An 18,581-nucleotide genomic window follows, 5' to 3' on the forward strand; every position below is an offset into this window, starting at 1 on the left:
GAGCAAAGTCAAGGAAGCTCTTAGAGGCAAAAAGTCTTCCTTCAAAAAATGGAAGTCTTGTCCGAATGAAGAAAATAAAAAAGAACACAAACTCTGGCAAAAGAAATGCAAGAAGACAATAAGGGATGCTAAAAAAGAATTTGAGGAGCACATTGCTAAGAACATAAAAACCAACAACAAAAAATTCTATAAATACATTCAAAGCAGGAGACCATCTAGGGAGACGATTGGACCCTTGGATGATAAGGGAGCCAAAGGTGTACTAAAGAACGATAAGGAGATTGCAGAGAAGCTAAATGAATTCTTTGCATCTGTCTTCACAGTGGAAGATATAGGGCAGATCCCTGAACCTGACCTAACATTTGCAGGAAGGGATTCTGAGGAACTGAGACAAATAGTGGTAACGAGAGAGGAAGTTCTAAGCTTAATGGACAATATAAAAACTGACAAATCACCGGGCCCGGATGGCATCCACCCGAGAGTTCTCAAAGAACTCAAAGGTGAAATTGCTGATCTGCTAACTAAAATATGTAACTTGTCCCTCGGGTCCTCCTCCGTGCCTGAGGACTGGAAAGTGGCAAATGTAACGCCAATCTTCAAAAAGGGATCCAGAGGGGATCCCGGAAATTACAGGCCAGTTAGCTTAACTTGTGTCCCTGGAAAACTGGTAGAAAGTATTATTAAAGCTAGATTAACTAAGCACATAGAAGAACAAGCCTTGCTGAAGCAGAGCCAGCATGGCTTCTGCAAGGGAAAGTCCTGTCTCAGTAACCTATTAGAATTCTTTGAGAGTGTCAACAAGCATATAGATAGAGGTGATCCAGTGGACATAGTGTACTTAGACTTTCAAAAAGCGTTTGACAAGGTACCTCACCAAAGGCTTCTGAGGAAGCTTAGCAGTCATGGAATAAGAGGAGAGGTCCTCTTGTGGATAAGGAATTGGTTAAGAAGCAGAAAGCAGAGAGTAGGAATAAACGGACAGTTCTCCCAATGGAGGGCTGTAGAAAGTGGAGTCCCTCAAGGATCGGTATTGGGACCTGTACTTTTCAACTTGTTCATTAATGACCTAGAATTAGGAGTGAGCAGTGAAGTGGCCAAGTTTGCTGATGACACTAAATTGTTCAGGGTTGTTAAAACAAAAAGGGATTGCGAAGAGCTCCAAAAAGACCTCTCCAAACTGAGTGAATGGGCAGAAAAATGGCAAATGCAATTCAATATAAACAAGTGTAAAATTATGCATATTGGAGCAAAAAATCTTAATTTCACATATACGCTCATGGGGTCTGAACTGGCGGTGACCGACCAGGAGAGAGACCTCGGGGTTGTAGTGGACAGCACGATGAAAATGTCGACCCAGTGTGCGGCAGCTGTGAAAAAGGCAAATTCCATGCTAGTGATAATTAGGAAAGGTATTGAAAATAAAACAGCCGATATCATCATGCCGTTGTATAAATCTATGGTGCGGCCGCATTTGGAATACTGTGTACAGTTCTGGTCGCCTCATCTCAAAAAGGATATTATAGAGTTGGAAAAGGTTCAGAAGAGGGCAACCAGAATGATCAAGGGGATGGAGCGACTCCCTTACGAGGAAAGGTTGCAGCATTTGTGGCTTTTTAGTTTAGAGAAAAGGCAGGTCAGAGGAGACATGATAGAAGTGTATAAAATTATGCATGGCATTGAGAAAGTGGATAGAGAAAAGTTCTTCTCCCTCTCTCATAATACTAGAACTCGTGGACATTCAAAGAAGCTGAATGTTGGAAGATTCAGGACAGACAAAAGGAAGTACTTCTTTACTCAGCGCATAGTTAAACTATGGAATTTGCTCCCACAAGATGCAGTAATGGCCACCAGCTTGGATGGCTTTAAAAGAAGATTAGACAAGTTCGTGGAGGACAGGGCTATCAATGGCTACTAGCCGTGATGGCTGTGCTCTGCCACCCTAGTCAGAGGCAGCATGCTTCTGAAAACCAGTTGCCGGAAGCCTCAGGAGGGGAGAGTGTTCTTGCACTCGGGTCCTGCTTGCGGGCTTCCCCCAGGCACCTGGTAGGCCACTGTGAGAACAGGATGCTGGACTAGATGGGCCACTGGCCTGATCCAGCAGGCTCTTCTTATGTTCTTATGTTCTTAATAAAGGGTCATTAACCTATTGTCTGTTTTCTTGGAGAGGTCTTTGACTGAAGATTTTAAAAAAAGAATTTCTGAGTCAACTTGCATGCCATGTTTCTGGTTGTTTTACTCATGTGTAAAATGCTATTTTGAAAAGCTATTGGAAATAGTTAATAGATTATATTATTGGAAATAGTTAATAGATAATGCCACTTTAGAAAATTATCCTAAAAATGATATAGAACATGTTAACTATACATGACCATGAGAAATGATTCTGTAGGTTCACATTTTCATAGAATTATTACCAGGTAGCGAATGCCAAGGTTCAACTATGCATTGCATGAAAAGTACTTCCTTTTGCCTATCTTGAACCTTCTACTGTTCAGCTTGGATTCTAGTATAATGAGAGAGGGAGAAAAAGTTCTATCCACTTTCACCCCAGCTCTGTTATTGGAGCAAACCCACATAATGTGAAGTGCATAACTTCATATATGCACTGATGGGGTCTGACCTGGTGGTGAGTGAACAAACAAAGGATGTTGGGATTATAGTGGGTAGCTCAAATAAAACATTGACCTATTGTGCAGCAACTGTGAAAAAGCAAATTCCATATTAGGGTTCGTTAATTAAAAAACTGCCAAATATCCTAAATGTCTTTATTCAAATCTATGTGATGTGAGATTGGATAAAAAAAAAAAACTCTATGGTGCAGCTACACTACAAATAATATGTACAATTCTGGTTTCTGCATCTCTGAAATCATATTCTAGAGCTGGAAAGATGATGAAAAGGGCAATTAAAAATTATTTATTTATGTACTACTTCAATTTCTCACTCAACTTTCGTCAATTAACAATCCCCACATAGGCAGAAATCTGGAGCAACTGGTCCAGTTAAGGCCCTTCTCTTTCCATTCCCTACTACAACAATCATCTCAGTGACTTCCTGGCCGGTGTGTGTGCATGTGAACTAGGAACCTGCAAAGACACATTTTGCTAAAGTTCTATGTCCTTGCATAATTTGTTATTTGCCTCCTTTTCTTTTTGATCTTTCTCTCTCTCTCTGCTCCTAAAATGGGTATGAGTTGTATTTGGGTCCTGTCTATATTACAAACATGTATTGGTTTTATATAATTTTAGCTGCATTGACTTCCCTCAATGAATGTGGGGCATTGTAGTTTGGAGAGAATGTAGAGAATTATCTATTGTCCTCGCCTGACTATTAAAACAATTTAAGTTTACTGTGCTGTGCTTTAGAAGCATGAACAACTTTATTTCCTCAATAATGAAGAAGGTAGCTTTTGATGCCTTTAAAGCCTTGGGTTGTATAGAAAATAGGTTTCTCTTGCAAATAATTTCAAATACGAATCTAGGACCAAAAATAACTCATGCCATTAAACTAATTTTCCAGCCCTCTACAGCCAAGATTAGGATAAATGCCTATGATTCCAACTTCATAACATTTTTTAGATTTTTTTTTTTTAGAATTTCTCAGTTGTCCCCTGATGGACCACTTGAAAGTTGTTGAGGGTCTTGGTGGACCATTTAATGATTTTTCTGCTGCTTGTAGCAATTGTAATGCGCTGTACTAGATGCCGCATGATTTAATTGTATTTTTATTGCTTCCTCTATTCCTTATATATTGCATTTTATTGTACTGCACAGGATTTATATTGTAATACAATACAAGAATTAAAAGAAGCGATTACAAATAAAATTAAAAATCAATTTGAATATTTAATGCAATCCCATCTTCAACCGCAAATCCGCAGGTAAACTGCAGACCACAGCTGGGGAACCCCGTTTGATAGGTACTAGGTAGGGATGCCCCCCACCTCTTTATTATTTGTCCTCACTTTGGAACCTCTAGCAGCAGTGGGAAGAGCTAATGCCAATACTAAAGGACTTATAATAAAGGGGAAAGAACACCTAATTATTTAGGTTATTATGCAGTCTGCCCCTTAGTTGCACCTCCCTGCTTAAAACAAGAACTGGATAAGTATCAAAAAGAGGCAGGTTTACAAATTAATTATAATAAATCTAATACGTTAGCTTATAACACCCCCTTAAAATACAAAACACTATAAAAAAGGGATTAAAAATACCCAGTAGTTCAAAACAGTTTTGGTATTTAAGGAGCCAGTATATCTCAAAATTTAAACAAATTTTATATCTAAAAAAATGAAGATTTTTAAAAGGTGGCAAATACTCAATCATTTTAAGGAAAATTGCAATTGAAATATGTCCAGTATTTCAGTACAGTCTTGGCAAAACTTCATAGAAGCCAAAACGCAAAGAGGGGTAGGATATCCTCACTATTCGCCCATACTATGAAGCAGATCAAGACAAATTTTGCCATTAGTGAAGAAAGAAAAATTTTAAAAGTATGGGTAGTGTGGACATTGCTGACAATAGCCATACTCTTTTCCCTTCATAAAAATCTCAAGAACATTGGATGGATACAAACTCCCTTCTTAAAGACTACAATTACAATGTTCAAATCTAAATCTAAATCTAAAGCAACTGATTCTTATTCAGTCTCCACTTACCCCTTTCTTTTATCATCTACTTTTTTATAACAGGAACAGAATTCAGATTTTTTTTTTAAAGGATGACAAAGGAATTTTACATGATTAGGAAGTTCTGTTTTTGGTTGCCCATTATTGCAGAACAAGAAATCTGAGAAATTTTAAATGAACAAGAGCACTCTTGGTTTGAACTTAATCAAGTCAGTATTATTAAACAGCAAGTATAAAGAGAACTAATGCCCTTTTAAGACCTGATTCTGGCACAGAATTTTAATGCCAAAGGGCAGATCATCTGCATATATAAAATATAAGCAAAATTACTCAGAGGTGATAGGATTACAAAACCTTTGGCTAAGGGATTTGGGCTATGATGCTGATCACAAAAAATGGGAAAGATTATGGAACAAGGTCCCTATGAAATCAATTTCATCAAGGACTCAAGAATTCACTCTTAAGATAATTTTTAGATGGCACTATACACTTGTGAACTTATCCTATATAAACCTCAATCTCTCCCCACAATGCTGGCATTGCAGTAAACATAAGGGTACATATTTCCACATATGGTGGGAGTTTGTCAGCTTTTTGGAATATGGTGTTCTCGGAAACTAATTTAATAGCAAAACAAGTACTGATACCAATCTTTTCACTAGTGTTACTGGGGATATGGGATGGATCAAAAGAAGGCGGATTGGATAAAGAATTAACTTGATATTTATAGTTAGCTACCAGGATGTTTATTGTAAGAAAATGGAACCATTTGGAGGGGTTAAATAAGGATTTGTGGCACAGTCAAATTTGATCCATAGCTATTGCTGAAAAATTAACTAAAAAATATGGTCAAGCAAAGGCCTGTTTTAAACCATGTGGCAAAAAATTATCTAGTATATAAATTATGACAACCATGTTCAAATGCCTCCAGTGGAGTTACTACCACAAGACTTTGAGGACAATACTTAGAAACAAAAGGAGGAGGGGGAAATATATGTTATTTCCCTTCAATATGAACAATTCTTCCCAGGGATTGTGAATGAAACAATCCCAATTTGTACCTCTTTTTTTCTTTGTATGTTTAATTTTCATTTTCATTCAGTTGTATTTGTTCTCTCTATTTTGTTATTTCTTACATGTTATTGAATTAAATGTTTTTTTATAAAATAAATAAAAATATTTTTTGTAAAAAATGGAAAAAGTATAAAGCTTTAAGATTAGTGTGATGAAAGGGAAGGATTGTATGACCAGTCCAAGGGGGCTTATATAACCCTGAATGCCAGAATGGTTTCCCCCCTTTTGTCTCTGTACCTCCCACCCCACCTCTGCCAGCCCAGCTGACTCGCTAATCAGGCTTTTTGTGGACATAGTGGAGGATCTCCTGCTTGCTTTTCTAGGGTCAGTGGTTGTTCTCATCCCAAGCCGGGGGAATTAGTGCAAATGCTCAGTCTCCGGGCTTGTCTTGAGCCATGATTGAGAATATGTTGTATACCTTGGTGGTAGTAGACACAGACTGCCAGGCTGACCAAACACTAGAAGTGATGGGGCTGGTGTGAGGCCTTTCCATTCCTCTGGGTGCCAGCCAGAGCCTTATCAGCCTTACAATGATGGGTCCCTTCTTTCAAATCTTGGGCCTGTCCCACTCTCCTGCCTGTTGTGCTGCTTTCTTTAGTGATTGGGGATCTGACACATGTGCTTTACACAATCCCTCCCTCCTCTAGACTGGTTGGACTTCTTCTGTTGCCAATATTTCTTCTGACTCTTGGGTCAAGATGACTCTTGTCTGCAGCAACCTGTCTTGACAGCATTCTTGAGATCAGACACTACAGAGAGTAAAGCTCTTCAAAGAGATTCTCTTTTCCTTACCTAGTTTTACATTTGATTTGCTGCAACCTATTGCTTTATTCAGAAATTTTAAACCTGCTTTGCCTCCAATAAAAAATGCAACCTAATGCATATAAAATATTCCCTGTAAATTAATACTAAATTGTTAAGTTTTGCTCAAATCTTAATGGAAAATCTTCATAGGCATATTTAAAGAATGACAACAGCCAGTTCCATTTGCTGCTATTTGACACCCATGCCTTAAATTAGTCTCCTGGGGGCAACTACCCACTGGGCTTTAGTAGTTGAGGCAGAAGGAGGGGGCACAGGGTCAGGTCAGTTGTTGAAGCTTTGGTGGGTATGGGAAGCCAGATGCTGAATTTGGCAAAGGATCAGAAAGCCACAGGCTGGCAGCGTGTACAGCTTATGATTGTGTCACTCTCTACTGTCATTAATGCCTCAGTCTGTTGTAATGTGTTCTGTGTGGGACTGCCTTGAAGATAGCTTGCAAATTTTGGTCCAAGATGGAGCAAGTGAATTTTTTTTCCGTCCCCAAACCATTTAGGATTAAGTTTTGTTTTTAAGTTTCATCTGTATTAGGTGCATTTGGGTTTTTACATTTTTCTATTTTTAATGTTTTTTAATGGAGTTTTATTTTTGTCAGTCACGTTAGGAACACAGAACTGGTTGGAAAAGAAATAAATATTGTGATGGAAATGTGGACTTGTTCCTAGCCCTGGTTGCTTCCCTAATTCTTCCAGTGGCTTCTAATTAAAGCTGTCATTTTTACTAGCTGCCTAACATGCAGTTTGAAAAAGATTTCTACCAGTTGGGTGATAAAGCTATTGAAAGATTAACATAATTGCATATCTTAGTCAAGGATTAAATTAAAATGGTCAAAGGCTTGTATATATCATGATCGTACTCTGGGTTTTACACTGAAAATAAGATCACTTTGGGAAATTTTACAGCCACGACAGTGGCTGTATGCCATAGTCAGCGTGGATTTTTCACATTCCGCAATGTTAAATTGAAAATACCCCCATGCCATTCTAATGCTTCTCATAAGCTCATTTCAAAACAAAACCTTACAACACTTACAGTCTTGAACTCAGAAATGCTTGCTTAACAACCCTCTAAATTTTCATGGCAATACACAAAACAGTCAGAGAGAATAGAAAGTTCAAAGTCTAAAAACAGAGCAAAGAAACCCAGAGCCCATTTGAACGTTTTCCTGTTAGAGTTCTCATAATCTGTTGAAATTCATTAAAAATCAGCCGTGTTCACAGAGTACCTGTAATCCTATTACTGACCTTGCCCCATGCTCTGACCTTCATCTTCTGCAGTTTAAAAGTTAAAAAAATGCCTGGCTGATTTTTAATTAATTTAAGAAATTTTGGTTGGAACTCAATGATAATGTCGGGCATGCTCAGTAAGAACCAGCTGCCAGTGTTCTAAAAGCCAGACTCACAGCTACTTTGCTTGGCTAATCGGGGCCACACCCACACCAGACTTTTATTTCACTTGAGATAGTCATGGCTTCCCCCAAATAATCCTGGGAAGTGTAGTTTCTGAAGGGTGCTGAGAGGAGACTCCTATTCCACTGACAGAGCTCCAGTGGCCAGAGTGGTTTCACAGTCAACCACTCGAATGGAAGGTCTGTGAGGGAAACATGGCATCTCCTATCAACTCTCAGCACCCTTCACTGACTATACTTCCCAGGATTCTTTGAGAAAAGCCGTGACTGTCTAAAGAGAAATAAAGGCCTGGTATGGAAGTGGACAGGGACAGCTTTGGTTTAAATTTGGGTGGGAGGCTACATGTGCCTGCTGTAGAATAAAAAGATGGGGGAAAGGCTGAAAAGCAATGATACTGTTCACAATGTTTTCCTTTTGGAAAGGAAAGGGGCTTCCCCTCTGCCCAGTGCCCACCCACCCAATCTCCTCCCCTCCCTGCCTCTCCCCCAGGTCAGTGTTGGATTATGACCTGGGAGACCAGAGTTCAAATCCTCACACAGCCATGAAGCTCACTGGGTGACCTTGGGCCAGTCACTGCCTTTCAGCCTCAGAGGAAGGCAATGGTAAACCTCTGAATACTGTTTACCATGAAAGCCCTATTCATAGGGTTGTCATAAGTTGGGATCGACTTGAACACAGTCCATTTCCATTTTCAAACATGATTGCATAGAAATAAATCCCACTGAACTCAAAAAATATGCAAATGATCAAACCCACCCTCCCTTCCCTTCTATCCCCTCCCTCTTGCCCCTTCCCTCCCCCTTCCTTTGTCCCTCCCTCCCCATCCCCATCCCCTTCCAATCCCCTCCTTCCCCCTCCCCTTCTTCCTCCCCATGGTCAGTTTTACCTATCTTAAGCATGAGTGCACGGGAGTAAATACCATTGAACTCTATAAGCACGCAAATGATCAGACCTGCCCTCCCCTCCCCCTTCCTTTGCCTCCAATCCACTCCTTCTCCCTCCTCCTCCCCCATGGTCAGTTTTACCTATTCTAACCATGATTGCATGCTTTTCCCACCTTCCTTTCTCCTCTCCCTTCCTCCTCCCCTCCCCTCTTCCTCCTCCCCTGCCCACTCTAGCCCTTCCTCCTTCCCCTCTGATCAGTTTTACCTATCCTAAGCATGACTGCACAGGAGTAAATCCCACTGAACTCAATAAACATGCAAACCTGTCCTCCCCTCCCCCTCCTGCCTGCTCCCCTCCCCCTTCTCCCCTCTGCCCTTCCTCCCCTCCCTCCCTCCTCCCCTCCTCATCCCCTGTGGTCAGTTTCACCTATCCTAAGCATGATTGCAGGGGAGTAAATCCCACTGAACTCAGTAAGCATGCAAATGATCAATCAATTATCAGCAAACTTGCACAGGATCCCATTTCTTACCTCCCGGATTAAAAAGCAGAGAAATTCACTTATAGGCAAAAAAACCTTGCAGTTTAAGAACGTACCTATAGCCCACAGATATTTCTATCCAACTTTAAAAAGCAGGGAGCAGGAGATCTGACCTCCTCTCTGAGATATTGGACTGCCCCACAAATTTGTAAAAATGCAAAGACAATTTAGGTTGGTCTTTCACAGTCCAATCCACTTGCTGTGTAGCTTGGAAGAATTTGGTAACATGTGCCTCTGAGCATATGGTGAGTGGTGGCAACACCTGCCATCAGCCCGAATAATAGAAAGAAGACACTTGATCTTGTTTTAGCAGGAAGGAAGCAACATTATTAAGACAGTTGATATAGTTCAGATAGTCATTTTAAATATGTCTGATTAACTTTGCAATTTTATTGAAGTTTCCTATAGTAAATCATTCTCTTTTGCTTCTGTTTCTGTGAATAAGTGACTTTGCAACACTAAAAATAAGCTCCAAAAACAATTGTGGAATAATGGCACTGACTATTCTGCAGAATACTTTCCAATGGACATGAGGGGTGCTTCAGTTTGCACAAGATAAAACGGTGGGAGGTGAAATATATGCTAGCAAAATTCTAGGTGTGCTCTATGTTTTTAATTGACCGTGCCCACCTTGCCTTAAATGAAGTGGTTTAAACATAGCAGGCTGAAAACATGCGTCCTCTTTTTTCCAACAGCTACAGTCATTGCTGAAGTAGCAACATATTGTAATCCATCTAATTTTACGTTAAACTGCAGTTTCAGATTCAACTGTTAATGCACCCAAAATAAAATAGAACATAACCTCCCATTTGAAACACAAAAGGCTGTCTTCACCATCCTATGACATTGACCAATAAAAAGGCTTTGAAATTAATAAAATTAAATTTGACATAGATTTCTAGGATGAATAATGAGGGAAATAAAATTTTCTAGATTAGATTCTCTGTAGAAATACTAGTAACACAGGAAAGAAGCAAAGCAAGAACACCAACAAATGTACAAAAATGTAGTTCTCCATCTTTGGAGATGGCAGGTGTTGCCACCACTCACCATATGCTCAGAGGCACATGTTACCAAATTCTTCCAAGCTACACAGGAAGTGGATTGGACTGTGAAAGACCAACCCAAATGGTGTTTGCATTTTGACAAATTTGTAGGGCAGTCCAATATCTCAGAGAGGAGGTCAGGTCTCCTGCACCCCTGGTGCACTATAGCTGCCCAATTTCCCTGCTTTTTAAAGTTGGATATCTGTGGGCTATAGGTACATTCTTAAACCTCAAGGTTTTTTGCCTATTAGTGAATCTACATAGTAATAGCATTCCAATTAACCTAGAATCAAGTTGAAGAGGGAGGTAATCATATTTATTTATTTATTAGATTTATATCCCGCCAGATTTTCCATCTGTTGTTTATATGAAGAATTGGGGATCTGAAATTGGCTTCCATTAAAATGGGAATATAATCCAGTTTTTAAAATATAAAATGATTCATATGCATGCTCCACATTTTAAACAGCACTGTGACTGGATTTCAAGTCCCATCATGGTTATAACCTAAATAATTTCATTTTAAGGGGTCATTCCTTACATTGGAGGGGAAATGTGGGGGCTCTTCTGTCTCCAGACTGAGCTTCCTTGTTCTGATTCTGTAGGGTAAAAAATAAAGCTTATTTATTTGTTATTATATTTATATCCTGCTCTTTCTCCTAGAAGGAGCCCAGGGTGGCAGTTGAACTAGTATCTCTTTCACAGATTGGTGCTATGTAACTGTGAAATAGATCTATGGGGACATGAAAGAATTGCCCAGATGGGAAAAAATAATACGTTTTCTGATTTCTAATTCTTGTTCCCAGGTTTTTTTTATAACTTACATAGCGATGCAACTCAAGAGGCTGGCAGAAGTGGAGCTGGCAGAAGGGGCCACATCCAACTGCCCTTCAGGAGCTGCTTGGAGGGAGGACGCTGGCTGTACCAGCAGGGCACAGCTGAAGGAAACAAAACGCATGTTTCTTTCTGCCACCCCTGTTCCTGGCATATTGGCTGCTAGGACGCAGGGCTGCAGGACAAAGCCAAACGTGCTCAAGTTGCGGCATAAGTCCCCCTTCCTTCGTTTCCACCCCCAAATGCCCCTTGAATGCCCCTTTTGGGGGCCTTTTGCAGTCTCCACTTGTGCCAGTCTTGGCTGAGCTGGCTGGGCCCAGGTGGTGGCGGAGTTCCCTGGTAGTGCTGTGGCTGCACTCAAGGGGGGAACTTCTTCTGCCAGCAGAGCCTGGTGGTGCCGAAACCTTTCCTCCTCCTCCACAGCTACACCGCATCCAGCAGCCCCTCAGCCCAGCAACGTAGGAGGTGGATTGCACCCTTAATCACATTTTCATAGCTTCTGAAGGATCTGTTTGGACATGAGCTTCTCCCAAATCTATAATGTGGCACTGTGATACACTGTCTCTGAACTTTTGTCATTTGGCTGGCTGTTTTCTGTGCTGGGGAGTGGGTTGGGGAGATGCAGCTCCTTTCTTGTGTTATAGTTTTCTATATGAGAATAACCTTTTCACTTGTGTCTGGTAAAATATCCTGTATATGAAGATAGATGAAAATGGAACCAGAGATGCATCCATAAATAGTCTTGAGAAGTATCTCTAGAGGTTGATGTATTGGCCATGGACCAAGGGGAACCTCACCCTTTGGTAGCTTTGGACAGCTCGCATCCAGCCTGACTTTCCTAGTCATATGGAATTAGGAACATGTGAGAGGCTTCTTTCTAAGTAGAAAACTCTAGAGAAATTATTAGTAATTTTAGAAAGGAGACCTGTGGATTTTGGAACTGTTTCCAAAATTATTCAATACACAGTTTATTCTGGGAGAGAAATTTGTATTGTGCTTCTCAATGCATTTTTTTCATGTGTCTAGGTGTGTACCGTTACTTTTTTACAGGCGGCCCCCTCGCGGCCCCCTCCTAGAGTCGCTCTGTCTCTACAGCCAAACAAGTTGTGCTGTTCCCAAGTACCGAGCCAAAGACCCACAGATAGGCATTGAATCCAGGGAGGCAAGCAGTCACTCTCCTACTGTTTGTTGTTGTGGGGAAGAGTCACGAGGACCTGAAAGATAGAGGTTTACATAGAGAGGAAGGTGGACAACCAAGCACAGGAACTTACTTTCTTATGATGACTGCAAACTCAGGTGATTGGGGCTTGCTTTTAAAAAAAGTTATGAAGGGAAGTATGGAGCAGTGGATGGGTCCCCGCATGCTGAAGATGCTGTTGTCTGCCAGCGAGTGCTTCGTTTCCTTTGCCCCAAGGAGGAGTTTTCGGGGGGGGGGGGTTGTTGAAGTAAAGTGTGTGTGTACTAGGGATGGGGTTCGCTGCCTAGTTCTGATCTACGTGTATTCTGATAGTCTGTCATTCCATCCCGAATGCAGGGGCTTTTTGGTTGTGAAAAAAAGAATCATAATTTTTAACATGAAGGCCTATGTAAATTATCAAAGTGTTCCATGTGATTTATTTTTCCTATTTATCACACCTATACGCTGTTACAAATGCATCAACGTAGAGGAAATTATGAAGATAATTATGTAAAACTGGGGAATTTTATTTTTTTTTAAATCCATGCTGCTTACAGCCACAGCCTGCCGCAAGAAATCAGTGCTGGTCCGAAAAGATAGATGGCTGTTGAATTCCATTGGAATCCGGTACCAAGTCTGATTTAGCTATTCTCCCCATCCTCTGTGTGTGTGTGTGTGAGAGAGAGAGAGCGAGAGAGAGCGAGAGAGCTTTTGTTCAATGGAGACTTACTTGTAAGTAAATGTGCCTTGGATCTTACATCCCATTCCTATGCATGCTTACTCAGAAGTAAGTCCCACTGCATTCAGTGGGGCTTACTACCAGGTAAGTGTGTAACTCGATAACAACTGTAGGAAGATCATCAGAAAACTCTGAAAATGCCCATGTGACTGATTTGGGGGGGAGCTCCCCTCTAAAGCGGTAACTAGAAACCTCAGACTGATACCGTATTCTTTTGGAGCAGAAAGAGAGAAAGTGTATTGCTAACTTTCTCTGTCTCTCTTTTTTTAAAAGCTGGAAGCAGGGAAATGTGGTTTAGTTCCTGCCCAAAGCCAGGATTTAGGGAGGGAAAGAGAGAGAAAATAAGTTGGGGAAGGTGTGTGTGTGTGCGTGTGTGTGCGCACGCAGATCCGTATATAGCTGGGGGTGAGTCTGGATTTTTCTGTCAGAGAAGTGGAGTTATGTCACTGTAGATTTTTCACCTGCTGATCTTAGGCTGGTAATGCTACATTCAGTGCACAATCAGGGATTGTATTTCAGATGGAGGGGGCTGAAAGTTATTTAAGATTTATAGCAATTCTGTTCAGATGCTCATGCTGGGATAAATTAAAGATTTAAATAGTTAAAAATGAAGCACTGATTAATTTTTCTGGTTATTTATTAATACTTCATAATAACTGCAGCATTTTTCTTTTTCATTTTTGAGCAAAAGGGATTTGAAATCCCCACTCAGCCATGAAGGTTATTTGATGCCCTTGGGCCAAACCTACCTCACAGGCTTATTGTGAAGATAAATAAGGAGGTGTAAAATGGCTGCAAAGGGGGACTTAGGCTGCAATCCAATACATACTTACCTGGGAGTAAATCCCATTGAACCCAGTACTGCTTACTTCTGAGTAGACATTTATTTTATTTATTTATTTTATTAAATTTCTATACCGCCCCATAGCCGAAGCTCTCTGGGTGGTGCACAAACTAAAACTTCCATCTACAATTAAAACACATATTTAAACAATTTTAAAACTACATCCAAATTTCAAAATTGTAAACATTTTAAGACAGACGAAAGCACATATTAAAATACTAAGTATTAAAATACTAAAATGCTAAAATGCCTGGGAGAAGAGACATGTATTGTATTGCAGCCTTAGTGCTTGTATCATAAGCATCAAATGTTGCTTCCTTTAACCAAAATGATGCATCTTTATAAAGGAAGGGATATGTTTTTTCTCTACCTCCTATACCTCCAGGCTTCGGTCAATCTGGCATGATTATTGTGAGTTTAGATGCATGCATAAGTCCCAATTGTATTCAGTTGTGCTTACTCCCAGGTTGGTATTAGGGTTGCCATGTTCAAGGCCTGAGACTAATCCTGTATCTTTAGAAGAAGAGAAAGTCAGCCAAGTGCAGGTGTTCTTGCAACATTGTAATGAGAAAAACCACAAGGTGGAATTCTCCCTTCCCCCTGCACAACTTTTAAAGATACAGAAGACCTCTTGGTTGCCAGGCCCGGACTCCTTAATATTCTTTTAATATATATATAGTGTGAGGTCTAAAGTTGTTTTTCAGTATGATTCAGTTTGTTGGGATGCAACCCCCCAAATATTTAAATGATTTTTAAGTTTGTTGGTTGATGTATTTCATTTTGTTGACCTGGGGAAATGTTAAAATAAAGCATCTCAGATTTTGAAAAATGTATATGGAATCCAGCTACGGTTCCATAGTCCTCAAAAATATGCATTAAGGGAGTCTTAGCTTGTAAAGGATTAGTTATCATTAAAGCAATGTCATCAGTGAAAAGATTTAGTAAATGAGTATCGCCATCAATACATATCCCTTTAATAATAGATGCAGCACATATCACATTATGTTCCATAGCCAGTGCAAGTAGTATAGGAGATAGGGAACACTTCTAACACCTCTACGGATAGCAAAGGTGTCTGAATCTATGTAACTAACACAAATGCCCTCCCACCACTATATACATTTTTAAGTACCTGGATAAATGTTTCATCTATATTTATTAAAAAGAAAATCCCACTCTAATTTGTCAAAGGCCTTGGTTGCATCCAATGAAACCAAGGCCAATTGAATTTTATAGTGCTTAGTATGGTATATAGCATTACACCCCTCGCTGGATCATCATAAAGCTAATGGACCTGATGGGATTCCTACTGAAGTCTTTAAAGAAGGTGGGCCTGAATTTACACAACAACATAAGCTCATCGAAAAAATCTGGATGAGGGAGGAGATCCCGGAAGACTTTAGGGATGCCATAATTATCACCCTTTTAAAGAAGGGTGATAGAACAGACTGTGGGAACTATCGAGGTATCTCCCTTCTTGCTACCACAGGTAAAATCCTTGCAAGGATCCTCGCAAATCGCCTCCTACCAATCTCAGAGGATGTCCTCCCCGAATCTCAAAATGGTTTCCACCCTTCCAGGGGGACAGTGGACATGATCTTCACTGCACAACAGCTTTAAGAAAAATGCCAGGAGCAGAATTGACCTTTATATATGGCATTTATTGATCTGACAAAGGCCTTTGATACTGTGAATCGAACCGCTCTCTGCATCATCCTTCTGAAAACTGGATGCCCTGATAAATTTGTGAATATTTTGCGACTCTTTCATGACAACATAACAGTGACAATTTTGGATAACAGTGGCTTTCAGAGCGATCCATTCAGAGTCAGATCAGTCGTAAAAAAGGGATGTGTCATTGCTCCTACCTTATTTGCTCTCTTCATTGCTATGATTCTACACCTTATTGAGGGGAAACCTACTGGTGTGGAAATCATATATCAAACAGATGGAAAACTTTTTAATCTCAGTAGGCTGAAAGCAAAAAGTAAGGTAATGTCAACCTTTGTCGTAGAACTTCAATATGCCAATGATAATGTAGTATCTGCACATTAAGAGAAAGATCTTCAAACTATCCTAAATGTCTTTGCAGAAGTATATGGAAAGCTTGGGCTCTCCCTTAATATTAAAAAAACCAAAGTGCTTCATCAACAGGTGTGAACTAGTCCGTCTGTAGCACCATCAATCCAGCTTAATGGTGTGATGCTGGAGAACGTTGATCACTTTTCCTATCTTGGCAGCCATCTCTCTGTAAAAGCTGACATTGATGCTGAAATTCAACATCATCTGAGCTCTGCGAGTGCTGCATTCTCCCGAATGAAATGTAGAGTGTTCGGGGATTGGGATATTCACAGGGAGACCAAAATGCTTATTTACAAAGCCATTGTACTACCAACCTTACTGTACGCCTGTGAAACATGAACCATTTATAAATGCCGCTCCCAACTTCTTGAAAGATTCCATGAAGGCTGCCTCTGGAAAATTCTGCAAATTACTTGGGAAGACAGATGGACTAATGTTAGTGTTTTGGAAGAAGCAAAGACTACCAGTGTTGAAGCAATGATCCTTCAACATCAACTTCACTGGACTGGCCATGTTGTTCGAATGCCTAATCACCGTCTTCCAAAGCAGCTACTTTACTCCCAACTTAAGGATGGAAAATGGAATCTTGGTGGACAGCAAAAGAGGTTTAAAGATGTTCTTAAAACAAATCTAAAAAAAGTAACATGAACATTGAGAACTGGGAAGTCTTGGCCCATGAACGTCCCAAATGGAGGTTGGCTATTATCAAAGGTGCTATGGACTTTGAAGAAGGACGAATACAGGGTGAACGGGACAAACCAGCTAAGCAGCACGTCAAGCAAATCCTCATCGCGACCATCTTCTATCTGGAAACCTATGTCCTCAAAGTGGGAGCTGTATGGATCCAGAATTGGCCTCCACAGCCACTTACAGGCCCACTGTTGAAGACCTTCTCTTGGAAGACAATCTTACTTGGCCACGAGTGATCGCCAATGAATGAATGATAGCATTACAAATTTAATGTATGGGGTCTATAGTTGATCTCAATTTAATAAAACCTGTTTGATTTAATTATTGGAAAAGCATTCAGCTATATTATTTGTAAATAATTTAGCATCCACATTGATTAATGAAATGGGCCGATATAATTCTACTTGTTTTGTATCTTTATTGGATTTACTATAATTCTAACTGTTTTCCGTGAATCAGGTATTTGACCACCTTGCATAATAGCATTAAACAGTTTAAGAAGAAAAAGGTTGTAGAAGTTCTTGATATTTCTTTTGTAAAGCTCCAGTAGAGCCATCCATCCCTGGCTTAAGTTTAAGCTTTTTATAGAATGATACTTTCTGTCGTAATAGGCCTTTCAAAATAATAATTATGTGTTGAAGATATTTTTTTAACACCAACTAAATTAATATAATTTTGGCTGCAATCCAGTACATGGTTACCTGGGAGTAAGTCCCATTGAACCCAATGGAGCTTACTTTTGAGTAGAGATGTATTGGATTGCAGCCTTTGTGTATCATTTATGGCAGAGATTGTGAAGTATGCAAACCTTCATAAAAAACCACTGGAGTATGAGCATCAGTATCATTACATAATAAAAATTCTGTTATTTCTGCTTTAATGTTTTTTTAGTTTCCAAAGTATTTAATATAGAATGGAATTCAATTTCCATATAAATGGGCATCTAACACTCATTTGTAAAATTAATTTTAATAAAACTGGGGCATGATCAGATATTGTGATTGTATCAGTTGACTGGATGGCAGGAAGTAATTCATCATTTAATAAAATATGATCAATATTTTAATAAGTTTGATAAATGAATTAAATGTGAACCAATTTGTTAGGGCTCTTCAGGCAGGCGTTTGGGGTGGGTTAGGTTTTATTATTGTTGAGATTTTTAATGTTTTAATGTATTTGTATGTTTTTATTTTGTACGTTGCCTGGAGTGGCTGGACAGCCAGCCAGATGGGCGACTAATACATTAAATAGATAGATAGATAGATAGATAGATAGATAGATAGATAGATAGATAGATAGATAGATAGATAGATAGATAGATAGATAGATAGATAGATAGATAGATAGATAGATCTCCAAGAGTCAATTAATCCTTTTTTTGCAATAAATTCGGAAGACTTGAATCCGCATTCAGATTAGACCTAGTACTATCATTTCCTTTTTTCTTATCTAATTGAACTGTCATTATCAAATATAAATCTCCTATAACTATTTTTCCTTCAGTAAATATAGACAATTTGTCAAAGATATTATGTAAAAATTGCAGTTGGGAACATATATAGAACCCCAAGTATACAGTGCCCCATTGATTAAACGTTTTAGAAAACGAAATCTTCCATTAACATATTGTAATATATCCTTAAATTAAAAACCTAATCTTCCTGCAATCCAGACTGCCACCCTCTGGAATTCGAAGTACCTGGTGTATTTCTTGTAGATAAAGCATGTCTAGATTATTTCTCTTTAACAAACTATGAACTCTTCTTCACTTAATTACAGACCCTAACCCATTAGTGTTCCATGTCAGAATAATAAGA

General features: G+C 39.6%; 1 protein-coding gene across 10 annotated transcripts in view; it reads left to right on the forward strand.

The window, feature by feature from the left end:
- Positions 1–18,581, forward strand: part of KIFC3 (kinesin family member C3) — an 80,486-nt gene that overhangs the window by 19,870 nt on the left and 42,035 nt on the right. The window contains exon 1 of one of the 10 annotated variants that reach the window (XM_061594375.1): positions 13,245–13,328. The exons of 8 other annotated variants lie outside the window; for them this stretch is intronic. The gene's annotated coding sequence lies outside the window, so the exon portion shown is untranslated. Of the gene's footprint in view, positions 1–13,244; positions 13,329–13,474; positions 13,554–18,581 lie in introns of those variants that run through there. One more of the 10 variants, XM_061594374.1, reaches the window with a different exon arrangement.

The sequence above is a fragment of the Rhineura floridana genome, chromosome 13, assembly GCF_030035675.1.
Source record: "Rhineura floridana isolate rRhiFlo1 chromosome 13, rRhiFlo1.hap2, whole genome shotgun sequence".
Classification (NCBI taxonomy): domain Eukaryota; kingdom Metazoa; phylum Chordata; class Lepidosauria; order Squamata; family Rhineuridae; genus Rhineura; species Rhineura floridana.